Here is a 14,288-nt window from a genome sequence, read left to right as displayed (position 1 = left end):
TCAGAATTATCTATAATTTAATTATTAAAAATATTCAATTTTATTATTCTTTTGAATCGATACATGTATATCCGTACGTCGTTTACAATTAGAATTGTTGTGCAGTAAAATTATATATATTTTGAACATTTGTCTGTAGTTCGATTTATTGCTACGTACTGCACATATAATATGTAATTTTACTATGTGTACGCATTAAATGTTTAAGTTTAATACATGTATTATATTATGTACGTGCGTCATATATATATACTCTGTTATATATGTATATTCATAGACATTATTATGTTATTATTTAGCTATATGCATGGTTCTGTATTTATGATGGATACGCCGTGTTTTAATTATTTTTTGAGATGATGTTCATAAAATTATTTTGATAAATAAATATTAATGATTTATTTAGAAATATTGATAGAGTATTATTGAATTATGATTATTTTGTTTTAATTGTGTGTACCATTAATTTAATATAAAATTAATTAATTATCTCTTTTGGGATATAAAAATTATCATGTATATAATTTATGCGAATATTAATCGATTCAAAAAGAGATTTATATTTGGTCAAGTTATATGTATACATATATTAATAATATTTGAGTAATAGAAAATAATATTTATTATTTATACAAACAATAATCAATCCAAAAAATTTATTGTTTGGCCAAATAATAAGCATTGCACACTTTTGTTTATTTTTTATTAATTATGCGATCAATAATCGGCCTAAAAAAGGTTATTGTTTTGGCTAATTAATGAAAAATATATGCGGTAGTAAATAGGTTGTAAAGTTTGAGTTTCCATGTGCGCATTCAGTTGGTCCAAAGAAATGTTTAATGTGTGACAGAAATTTTTGACAATATTTAATTACTGCAATAAGAGTATCACTTACAGTTAATTTTTTTATCTAAAGATTGAAAATTAATGTTGTTATAGATATCTCAATATGGACTCTTTTTTTCATTATTTAACTAATATTTACTGCATGTTTTTGTTTTAATCCAAAAATTATGGCTTCAACTACCAATTCTACACAAGTTAGCAGTATTCCTATGTTGAATGGTTCAAACTTTAAGGTTTAGAAGGATACTGTAGAATTTGTCCTCGATTGTATGGATTTGGATATAGCTCTTTGAGAGGAGAAACCCACTTCCACTTCAAAAAATCCCAATGAGATTAAAATAGAGAAGTGGGAGAGATCCAATCGAATGAGCATTATATATGATCATGAAATGCTCAATTCCTGAGGTGTTTCGGAGCTCAATTACTGAGGATAAAGATGCCAAACAGTTCTTAAAAGATGTTAAAAATTCTTTACTAAGAATGAAAAGGCGGGGGCAAATAACATTTTGAGCAAACTTGTCTCCATAAGGTATAAAAGTAAAGAAAACATAAGGGAGTACATTATGGAAATATCTCATCTTGCTTCTAAATTGAAAGCACTAAAGTTAGAGTTATTTGAAGATTTACTCGTCCATTTCATTTTTATCTCTCTTCCTGCACATTTTGGGCAATTCAAAGTGAGTTATAACATTTTGAAGGACACTTGGTCCCTAAATGAGCTTATATCTCACTGTGTGTAAGAAGAAGAGAAGCTACAGCAAGATAAGACTGAAAGTGCTCACATGATTTCATCTTCTCAGTATAAAAGAAAGTGTGATACTACTGCAGATGTGCCTTCTCAGTAGACAAAGGCTAAGAAATAGGATCAAGTTTTAACCTGTTTCTTCTGTAAAAAGGTGAGACATATGAAGAAGGATTATACCAAATATGCCACTTGGCGTGTAAAGAAAGGTATGATTCTTACTTTCGTTTGTTCTTATGCTAGTTTAAGTTATGCACCTGTTGATACTTGGTGGGTAAATTTTCCTGCTACTACTCATCTAAGTGTTACTATACAGGATTGCCTTTGGAGCTAACTGCTAAGTGATGCTAAAAGATACATCTATGTGGCAGAAGGCAATATAATTGCAGTCAAAGCTATAGGAACCTTTAGATTATGTTCCACGAGTGGATTTTTTACTTGGATTTGTTTGAGACATTTTATGTACTGTCGTTTAGACAGAATTTAGTTTATGTTTTTCGTTTGGACAAATTGGGTTATTTTTGTTCGTTCAAAAACAATAAATTCAGTCTCTTTTATAATTCGAATAATATTTGCTCTGGTTCTTTAATGGATAATCTATATAGGCTTGATTTGAATTCCTATAATAATGAAATAATGCAAACAGGTACAAAACAGAAACTAAATGAGAGTTCGACATCATTATGACACAAACGCGTAGGTCATATCTCTAAACAGAGAATTCAAAGGCTCGTGTCGGATAAAATTCTTAGACTCCTAAATTTGGTAGACTTTGAAGTCTGCCTTGAGTGCATAAAGGAGAAAAGGACAAACGAATGAAAATTAGGTGTCAAGAGAGATAAAGATGTCTTAGAACTGATACATACCGATATATGTGGCTCATTCTTTACTGTCTCTTGAAGTGGACAATGGTATTTTATTATGTTCATAGATGATTACTCTCGTTATGGGTATCTATATTTAAGTCATAAAAAGTCCCAAGCATTAGATGTTTTCGAATCTTTCAAAGCTGAAGTTGAATTTCAACTTGGGAAGAAAATTAAAGCTGTCAAATCAGATCGTAGTGATGAATACTACGAAAGATATGACGGTTTAGGTGAACAACATCCCGGGTCGTTTACTCTTTTCCTAAAGGAGTGCGGTATTATTTTGCAATACACCATGCCAGGCAAACCTAGCGTGAATGGTGTTGTAGAGCGAATGAACGAACTCTTAAGGACATGGTAAGAAGTATGATTAGTCATTTTCCTTTGCCTGAATCACTCTGACGAGAAGTCTTAAAGACCGAAGGTACATTCTTAATAGGGTGCCAAACAAAGCAGTTAACAAAATTTCTTATAAAATATGGACTGAAAAAGACCCAGTATAAAGTATTTACATATTTGGGGATGTCTAGCTGAGGCGCGACCTTATAGGCCCCATGAAAGAAAATTGGACTCAAGAATAATTAATTGCTACTTTATTGGTTATGTTGAGTGTTCACGGGGATACAAGTTTTACAATCATGCATCAAGGACTATTTTTGAAACGAAAAATGAGAAATTTCTTGAGGATGTTGAGTTTGGGGGGAAGAAAATATTAGGAATGTTACCTTTGATGAGGATTCTGTAACTGATAATGATCAGGTCTTCGTACCTATTAGTGTTTAAGATGCAGTTACAATACAAGAGCACAATAAGAATCCTACTGTAGATCCAGTTATAGTATAAGAGAACAAGGAGAATATTATTGTTGCTCAAGATACTACTATAATACAGGAGAATAATGAAAATTCTCCTTAATGCCAACCCATACAGCAAGCTTAACAATCTCAAGAAGTGTCATTAAGGAGATCCAACAGAAAAAGGAGAAGTGCAAGTTTGAGTGAATATATAGTCTATCTCCAAGAACATGAGGATGGCATTGGTTTGACAGAAAATGACCCAATCAATTTTCTTCAAGTCATGTAAAGTTCTAACTCTGAAAAGTGGATTGATGTCATGAAAGAAGAGATGAAGTCTATGAAAGACAATGACGTTTGGTATCTTGTAGAATTATCTGAAGGTGTGAAACCAATTGGTTATAAATAGATATTTAACACCAAAAGGATTCTAAGGATAATGTCGAGAGGTATAAAACTCGTCTAGTAGCTAAAGGCTTCATCCAAAAGGAAGGCATAGACTATAAAGAGACTTTTTCTCTGGTATCATCAAAAGACTCTTTTAGAATCATAATGGTACTAGTAGCTCATTTTGACTTGGAGCTACATCAGATGAATGTACGATATTGTTTCTCAATGGTGACATTGATAAAACGATGTACATAGTACAATCAGAAAATTTTGTATCAAGTGATTCAAAATCTATAGTTTGTAAGTTAAAAAAATTCATTTATGGTCTCAAACAAGCTTTCCGTCAATGGTATCACAAATTTCATCAAGTCATTATCTAATATGGCTTTGAGGTAAATATTATAGATGAATATGTATACCGCAAATTCAATGAGAATAAATACATATTTTTAGTTTTATATATTGATGATATTCTACTTGCTAGTAACGATATAAGCTTGTTTCATGAAACTAAAAATTTCTATCGAACAAATTCGAAATGAAAGATATTGGTAATGCCTCTTTTGTATTAGGAATCCAGATACTAAGAGATCGCTCTCAAGATATTCTTGGATTATCACAAAAGAGTTATATCGAAAAGATTTTAAGTAGATATGGCATGAAAAATTGTATACCAATGGACACACCTATAGCTAAAGGAGACAAGTTCAATCTCAAGTAATGCCCCAAAAATGATCTTGAGAGGACAGTAATACATGATAAACCTTATGCATCAGCATTAGAGAGTTTGATGTATGCTCAATTCTACACACGCCCTGATATATCATTCATAGTAGGAATGTTGGATAGATACTTGAGCAATCCTAGCATGAATCATTGGATAGATGTTAAACACATAATACGTTATCTGAAGAGAACAAAAGATTACATGCTTACTTATCGGAGATAAAAAAATTTGGAGATCGTTGGGTACTCTGATTCTGATTTTATAGGATGCCAAGATAGTAGACGCTCTATTTCAGGCTGTGTCTTCATGTTGGCTGGAGGAGCTATTGCATAGAAGTCTAACAAATAGACTCTTGTAACTTCTTCAATAATGGAGGAAGAGTATGTTGCTTGCTTTGAGACATCCAAACATAGCATATGGTTGCGAAACTTTATTTGTCACTAAGTTTCGTATAGTAGATGACATTGAAAGGCCATTGAAAATATTTTGTGACAATAAGTCAGTAGTACTATACTCTAACAACAATCAGAGCTCGACGAAATCAAAGCATATAGACATCAAGTTCTTAGTTGTCAAGGAAAAAGTTTAAGAAAAACATATTTTCATAGAATATATAGGAAGAGAGTATATGTTAGCAGGCCCATTAACCAAGGGATTGATCCTTAAAGTATTTCATGAGCACACTGTTCGGATGGGTATCAATACATGTGATGCCTTGGTTTAGTGAGAGTTTATTTTATGTTATATGTTCTATGACAGATATTGAATTATCTTTCTGCAGAATTAAGTTGATAGTTTATTTCATGTTATGTGAAATATTTATTTTGTAATATTTATTTTGTGTTTGATCTCAATAATGTTTTAAAGTTAGACCAACTAAAAATAGACATGCATGAGATCACTTGTCATGCAATTTTCATATTACTCATGCAAATTTAATCTATGTCATTAAGTATATTAGGATGGTGATTATCGTGGTTCAGTCATGACATTAACGTGATAAAAGATGCGATAATTCCATATCTAATATATGAGACGGACATGATTGTTAAAGTAATAAGAGAAATAGCATTCAGATGTGCGCATAAAGTTTATAAGATGTGATTATCTCAAGAAAGAATATATGTATAGTTCAAGTGAGAGATTGTTAGGAAATTATTTAATTTTTTAATTTGTTTGTGGGCAATACATATATTAATTATAATCACAAATTATGTTATTTCAAATTAAATAACTTACATAATGGTGATCTCATTTATTGTTATAAATGTTAAATTGAATAAGTCATAATTACTTTTAATTTGAAATTAAATGAGAATAAAATCAAATATTATCTTTATGGGCTTTAGATACTATTATTTTTATTTGGACTTTAAGATTTAATGAATTTCATGCTTAAATATAAATAATGACTTTAGGGTTTCGATCCCCGATATACCAAAACTGCCTCTATAACTCTTTTTCTATAAAAGGAGTTGCAATTCAATCGTGCTACCAGGGATACAGAAGGTTTTAGTTGAAAAAGATTGAGATAATTTATTAGACCATTTGGTCACTACTCCCAAAAGTACTCCACAGACAAACAAGCCCAAATAAGATGATCAACAACTCTATATTTTTCTTTTATTATATTACATGTTTATTTTGCCTTCCTTTATTATTCTGGAATGTGTAAGTCAACTTTTATTCTTTATTCTGTTAGCATCTTATTAGCATATTCTACAAATTAGAAAGATTTGATAGATATGATTGTATTTATGATGAGCTTGTAAAAGCTGTATATATTACAGCAGCATACAGCAGAATAAATCAAGAGAAAAGCATTATACAATTTTTATTCTTCTCTTCTCCTTACTGCCCAAAATTCAGTATGGTATCAGAGCTTTAAAGCTCTGCTATATCCATTCATGGTGAAGACCGCAAATTCAAATGGAACACCTTCTTCTCCTTCTCCTTCTTCTTCCTCTGTCATACAAACAATGAATGATAATGATTCAAACCCCTCTCAAAATCCTGCTAGCCTCTTCTATATACACCCAAGTGAGAACCCAACATCAATTCTTGTTTTTTTTGTACTCATAGGAAACAACTACTATTCCTGGTGTCATTCCTTTTCTGTGGCCATAATTTCTAAAAACAAATATGGCTTTTTGACAGGCTCAATCCCTTGTCCTTCACTTGATGACCCAGTTTATCCTGCCTGGGAAAGGTGCAATAATTTAGTCCTTTCCTGGCTATTTTATTCCCTTTCACCTTTCATTATCCAAAGTGTCATCTATCTGTCTACTGCTTCTTTTGTTTGGGAAGATCTTCGAGATCGCTTCTCACAGTCAGATCTGTTGCGCATTGCTGAATTGCAGGAGAAAATTTATACAATCAAACAAGGTTCATTCTCTGTCACTGACTTTTTCACTGCCCTAAAGACTCTATGGGAAGAGATAGAAAATTCATGCCCTCTCCCTCTCTGTACATGCCCTGCAAAGACTTACCGTAACCAAGACTTCATCATCCGATTCTTGAAGGGACTTGATGAACGTTTTTCAGTGATAAGATCCCAATTGCTTCTCCTTGATCCTCTGCCTCCAGTCAATCGAGTTTTTGCCATGGTAATTCAGAAGGAAAGACAATTACAAGCAGCTTCTGGCATTCTGAATGAACAACGAACTATTGCTGCCACCATTGAAGGTCAACGACCAGAACATGGTCGCGGACGCGGCTCTGGTTTCTCCAGCAAAGGACGCAGCGGGAATTCCTCCAAGCAGTGTACTCATTGCGGCAGAACAGGGCACACGGTGGATGTGTGCTATGGAAAGCACGGGTATCCACCTAGACACCCGCGATACCCTGGGCGACCGTGTGCTGGTGATCACGCTGTTCCCTCCATCAACAGCGCCGCTTCTTCCGTTGCTAACCCTACTCTGTTCTCCAGCGGCGCCACACCATCATCCTCTTCATACAGCCTGGTTCAAGAAAAACAGGCTATTAGGGCACCAACTGAACCAGTTCTTGGACTGACCCAAGCCCAGCATGCAGCCTTAATGAGCTTTCTGAAAAGGGGGCCCACAGTTCATTTTCTAAGGATGAGATCAAACCCTTCAGTTCCTCTTCCTCTCAATCTCAAATTGGGCTTCTCCTTAGTCCAAATTTGGGTAGCCATATTTTACGTTCTTCTCATACTTTTTCAATTTTAAATTCCGCATCACATTCTGTTTTTAATGGTGCATAGATATTAGATTCAGGTACCACTGATCATATTGCTTCCAATTTTTCTTATTTTATTTCATACAAAAAAATTAAGCCAATAGTTGTCCATATGCCCAATGGTTCCAAAGCTATAGCGTCTTTTAAGGGTGTAGTTCAATTTTCATCCTCTTTAATTCTTTCTGACGTACTTTATTTGTCTCAATTTCATTTTAATCTAATTTCCATCTCAAAACTTACTTCTAAACTTCCTTATGATGTCACTTTCTCACAATTTTCATGTATTGTGCAGGAACCGAACAGTTTGAGGATGATTGATTTGGGTAGTTTAAAAGAAGGATTATATATTCTTGAGCAAGCTTTCTACAACATAAGTTCATCACCTTCCTCCATCAATTCTACATATATTACACCCATCACATCTTTAAACTTATGGCATTTTAGATTAGGTCATCTTTCTGGACAACGGCTTAATGCCTTGCATAAACAATATCCCTTTATTTCTTTGCATCATGATGAACCTTGTGATGTATGTCATTTTTCTAAGTAACGAAAACTTCTTTTTTCTCTTAGTAATAATAAAGCGGGCATGAAATTTGAATTCTTGCATATGGATATATAGGGACCTTTTTGTCAAAATTCAATTCATAATCACAAATATTTTTTAAGCATAGTTGACGATTTTAGCCGCTTTACTTGGATCATCTTGTTAAAATAAAAAAGTAAGGTATCTCAACATATCAAAAATTTCATTGCTTTGATTGAAACACAGTTTAACTCTAAGATTAAATTTATTCGATCAGATAATGGTCTAGAATTTCTTTTGACATTCTTTTATTCATCAAAAGGCATTATTCATCAACGAAGCTACGTTGAAACTCCCCAACAAAATGGGAGAGTCGAACGTAAGCATCAACACATTTTGAATGTTGCTCGTGCTCTCATGTTTCAATCAAATTTGCCTATCACTTTTTGGTCTTATGCTATTAACCATGCAGTTTATTTGATAAATAGAGTTCCATCTGCCATTCTTAATTTTAAAATCCCTTTTGAAACTCTATTTCATAAACAACCCGATTACAATGAACTCAAAGTTTTCAGCTGTTTATGCTTTGTTTTAACTATTTTGAATCATCGCTCTAAATTTGATTCAAGAGCACAAAAGAGTATTTTTCTTGGTTATCAAAATGGTTTTAAAGGATATCTTGTTTATCTTTTTGAACATAAGAAAATTATAATTTCCAGAAATGTGATCTTTTATGAGCTTATTTTTTCCTTAGTCAAAATCAATCAACAGCCCACACAAAATGATCCCATTCTTATCCCACATCAAAATAATCCAAGCCCAAATAACATCAATAATTCAAAAACATCCTCCATTCTTATTGGACCCATTCCTTTACCCAATGATCCACCCCATACTTCAAGCCCACTGCACAACAATAATTCCCAACCCCCCTCTTCTGGAAGCAGCGAACCCCCTCTCTCTCCTAATTCCCCTTCGTCTTCTTCCTCCCAATCCCCTTTACCCTGTTCCCCCAACTATTCTTCCAATGTGACTTCTCCCCCATCCTCTCCTCAATCACATACAGCCCCTCACTCCATTAAGCCAATTGAACTTGGACCAATCAATGTTCCTCCCTCTACCCAACATAGCTACCGTCATATCCGGCCTCTCGCTCGTCTCTCTGATTATGTCTGTAATACTTCTTTTAATCCCCAAATTTATTTATCCTTACGCTCAAGGTATCCTCTATCTTCAGTTTTCTCTTTTGCTTCTTTTTCTATCTCACATACCAAGTTTCTCTCATCCTTATACTCTGACTGTGAACCAAAGACTTTTCAAGATGCTGTTAAGGTTCCTCACTGGCAGCATGCCATGACAGAGGAACTTGTTGCACTTGAGCTGAACAAGACCTGGGTTCTGGTTGAGTGTCCTCCCACCGTAAAACCCATTGGATGTAAGTGGGTTTACAAGATCAAACGCCAGCCTGATAGTAGTATTGACCGCTACAAGGCTCGCTTGGTAGCCAAGGGTTTCACACAGACAGAAAGAGTAGATTTTCTTGAAACATTCTCACCGGTAGTGAAACCTGCAACTATCAGAATCGTTCTTGCTTTGGCTTTGATTAAGGGTTGGCCAATCCAGCAGATTGATGTTAACAACGTTTTCCTTCATGGCGATTTGACGGAAACTATCTATATGGCTTTACCTCCTGGCCTCAAATCTTCTCAGCCAAATCAATGTTGCAGATTGCTCAAATCATTGTATGGATTGAGACAATCCAGTAGAATGTGGTACGAGAAACTCTTCCTTTTTCTTGTTTCTTATGAATATCAGCAGACGATTTATGATTATAGTTTATTTTTCAAAATTCTAGGCACTGACATTTGCATCATACTGGTCTATGTTGATGATATTGTGATTACGGGAAGTTCTTCTTCTGAGATAACAGCAATAAAGGAACTTTTGAACTCTAAATTTAAAATTAAAGACCTTGGTACATTGAAGTATTTTTTAGGTATTGAGGTAGCACATTCTTCTCGGGGAATCTCTCTCTCACAGAACAAATACTGCTTAGACCTTTTGAACGATTCTGGGCTTTTGGGTGCAAAATCCACACCTATTCCTATGGATAGTACCACTAGACTTCATCAAGATGATAGTTCTCCTTTGTCTGATCCATTTATTTATCGGCGTCTTGTGGGTCGATTGCTTTACCTAACCACAACTCATCCGGATATTACTTACGCCACCCAACAGCTTAGCCAATTCATGGCCACCCCTACTCAGGTTCACTATATATGCAGCAGCTCTTCGAGTACTTCGATATCTGAAAAATAATCCGGGCAGAGGTCTTTTCTTTTCCAGATCTTCTAGTCTTCAGATATATGGCTTCAGCGATTCCGATTGGGCAGGTTGTCCGGATACCCGTCGTTCATTAACTGGTTATTGTTTCTTTTTGGGAGATTCTTTAATCTCTTGGAGGACTAAGAAGCAAACTAATGTTGCTAGATTTTCAACGGAAGCTGAGTACCGAGTCTTGGCTAATACTACATGCGAGCTTTTATGGATCTTGAATTTCTTGCAGTTTCTTTGTGTGTCTTGTGATCGTCTACCTGTTCTGTTTTGTGATAATCAAAGCGCCTTACACATTGCTGCCAATCCTGTGTTCTATGAGAGAACTAAGTACTTGGAGGTGGATTGTCATCTGGTTCGCCAAAAGGCTCAAGCTGGCGTAATGAAGTTACTTCCCGTTCCATCTTCGCGCCAATTGGCAGATATATTTACCAAGCCTCTCCCAACACATTCCTTTCATACCAGTTTATCCAAGTTGGGGATTATTGACGTATATCATCCTCCAACTTGCGGGGACATATTAGACCATTTGGCCAGTATTCCCAAGAGTACTCCACAGACAAAGAAGCCCAAATAAGATGATCAACAACTTTATATTTTTCTTTTATTATATTACATGTTTATTTTGCCTTCCTTTATTATTCTGGAATGTGTAAGTCAATTTTTATTCTTTATTCTGTTAGTATCTTATTAGCATATTCTACAAATTAAAAAGATTTGATAGATATGATTGTATTTATGATGAGCTTGTAAAAGTCGTATATATTACAGCAGCATACAGCAGAATAAATCAAGAGAAAAGCATTATACAATTTTTATTCTTCTCTTCTCCTTACTGTCCAAAATTCAGTACAATTTCTGTTAATTTCCAATTTCTAATTTTTATAAGTAAAGATACACTTTCGCACTATAATATATAATTTTTGGTAATTCAATATAGATGATCTGAATTATAAAACAATTTATTCCAACAATTAATTATTATTAGCTGTTATTCCTCACATTTTTCATCGCAAGTATATATGAAAGGATATACATACACAGTAAGAATAAGGCCACCTATATCTACGAATAGATCAGCAGTGAGGAGGAAAGACATGCAGTATACAAAAAAACAAAGATTCTGTTTTATGCAATATAAGTGTGCTCGTGATCAAAGGGAACTTGCCCCCATGCAAAAATATACTCTTTATTTAGACCTTAGTTGTCATACTAATTATAAAGAATAAAATCCCAAACAGACAATACCAACCCCCAATAGACTGGATGATGATGAGTTTAATTTCCCTTTGAAAATTCTGATTCTCCAAACTAATGATTTGCTATTAATAATTAGTATTTAATTCATGCACATTGTGATTATAAATTATACAAGAAAATCATTTAATCATGTATTATTAGGTCAGAAAATTTTTTTTGAGTCAATAACCAATTATTTAAAAAAATTAAAAATTCGGGTGCAGTCAACTTCATGTGAAATTGATAACTAAGAGTCGTTAGATAAAAATTTAATCAAATCATTCAAAAATATTTAATGACTTTCAACTATCAAATTCACCTGAAATTGACTGCACCTAAGTTTTCACTTTAAAAAAAATCATACAAATTATAACGCTTTATTTTTTAAAAATTTTTGTATATTAAATTTATTTATTTTTTTCAATAAGTAGAATCACACTTTAGACTTTTCGATTATAGAAATTTTGGTACTATATTATGTTATTACTTCTCATTCTTCAAAAGATTTTATTAAATAATTAGTGTTGCACTTTTTGTTAATTAAACAAATTTTAATTCTCTATTTAGTTAAACAAGAATTTTAATTTTATTTAAGAGTTTGATGCTAACTAATGAATTACTGTATATATAAGGAGGATTTTAAACACTTGACACTTATTTAAATAGACGAATAAATTAATTATTCGATTAACTCAAGTTAGTTTAACTCTTCATTTATTATGTTTTATAGGATTTAGAATATAAGATTTATAATATTTGATTATATTTTTATCTTTAATAACAAATTAGTTTTAAAAGGCACTGTATTCGTTATTTTCTCTAGAGGACATTAACATTCGTCTTAATATACATACAGTAATGAACACTATATATGAGAATATATAACAATATATATGCTATATATTATTCTTTCCCTCTTTTCTTTATATATTTAAGTGATTCGCTCTATATATAATCCTATTGTATTCTACAATTCTGTGAAGAAATGAAGAGAATAGAGAAACGACATATTTTGCCATGTGCAAGTCTGCAACTTCATCCCAAAAACTTGAATGATTCCTTGCTGTGTTTATGAGACCCTACCCATCTCAAACCCCAAAAGAAGACAAAGCCCACCAACTGCCTTTAAATCCCTCTTACACTCCCTTATATTAATTACAACAACTCTCTTTTCTCTTACTTTCCCATTCACATGCAAATTTGACAAAAAACAAACACCACTCATATCGAAAAATAATTACAATAAATTTTAGAAGAAAAGAGATATAATTAACTTTTGATATTTTTAAATCAATTATTGGATACATTTAAATTATATATGCTTAAAATAAGCTAAGAGTGAGTTTATATAACTTTTTTTTTTTTATTTTTACACTTTTTTATTTAAGTTGATGTCACTAACTAATACAACTAAAAATATTCAATTCTTGATTTTACGCAATATACTCTGACCAATAAGTTGCTACATGCATAAAGTAGAATTTAAATAAATTTCTAATATTTGTTTAAGCAAACGAGTAAATTAATCTTTCGATGAATCCAAATTAGTTCTAAAAGTATTTAATTCTTTGTAGTAATACTAGCTATTTGCATTAATAAACTAGAATCCATGGTTACATATAAAAATTAGCCGTTCTAATAAAATATTTCATACTTACATTGCACAAAAATAAATTCAGAAATGTGATGATACCCTCCTTCGTTCAAGTCATCATTCTCTAGGCTACAAGGGAACTATATATGATCTAAATGAATGTTGGGTATGGCTTAATTAAATTCTTGAATATACATACATATAAGTATATATGAAAGCTATGTTTCAATAATGACATTGATACGTACAAAATTTCATTAAAGTCAAAGGATGTTCCATCAAATTCCTATTAAAAGGTAACAATCAGAATGAAGTACCCAGAATGCTCGCCTTGTGTCCTGCAGCGAATTATGCATCAAAACTTCACCACCACCACCATTTCCTAGGGTTAGGGTTTATAGGGGAATTTTGGGGTTCACGCTTTCATTCTTTTATATATATATACTATAATTCATGGCTTGTCATTAAGTGTGTGTGTGTATGTGTATATTGTACACCTAATTCTCACATATAGAACAAGCAATAAACCAAAAGTATATATATTATTTAATTAACACCTGTGGTGATATGAGCCGTGATGGAATAATATTCTCTCTGTGATTATTTAATTGTATTTGTTTAAGTGTCCTTAAATTTATATGGGTGTATTGTACTCTATTTTTTTTATTAAGTTTTTATACGGAACTTTTGTTAATAAAGTGGTTTTCTTCTACGTAAAATCGATTTTATTTTATTAAATTTTGGTGGGTTTGCTTTTTCTTATTGCTTTTTTTTTTTGGTTAAGTCTTTTTTATTATTGCATTTTATATTTTACTTCGTTTTTTTCTAATGTTAATTAAGCGCTTACAATTATTAAAAAACGATTGCAAAGGCATTTATCTTATTAGTGAAACTTTTTAATGATATGATACTCGAATTCACTTTCTATATATGAAAAGTTACGTGAAATTTATTATTAATTTTTTTCTTCTTTGTCTCCTCTATATATTATATCATATTATCCAAATATGGATAAAAAAAAAACATATA

Source organism: Arachis ipaensis, chromosome B02 (genome assembly GCF_000816755.2).
Source record: "Arachis ipaensis cultivar K30076 chromosome B02, Araip1.1, whole genome shotgun sequence".
NCBI classification, from domain to species: Eukaryota; Viridiplantae; Streptophyta; class Magnoliopsida; order Fabales; family Fabaceae; genus Arachis; species Arachis ipaensis.
The sequence above is the reverse complement of the archived record's forward strand: the minus strand, read 5'-3'. Positions refer to the sequence as shown.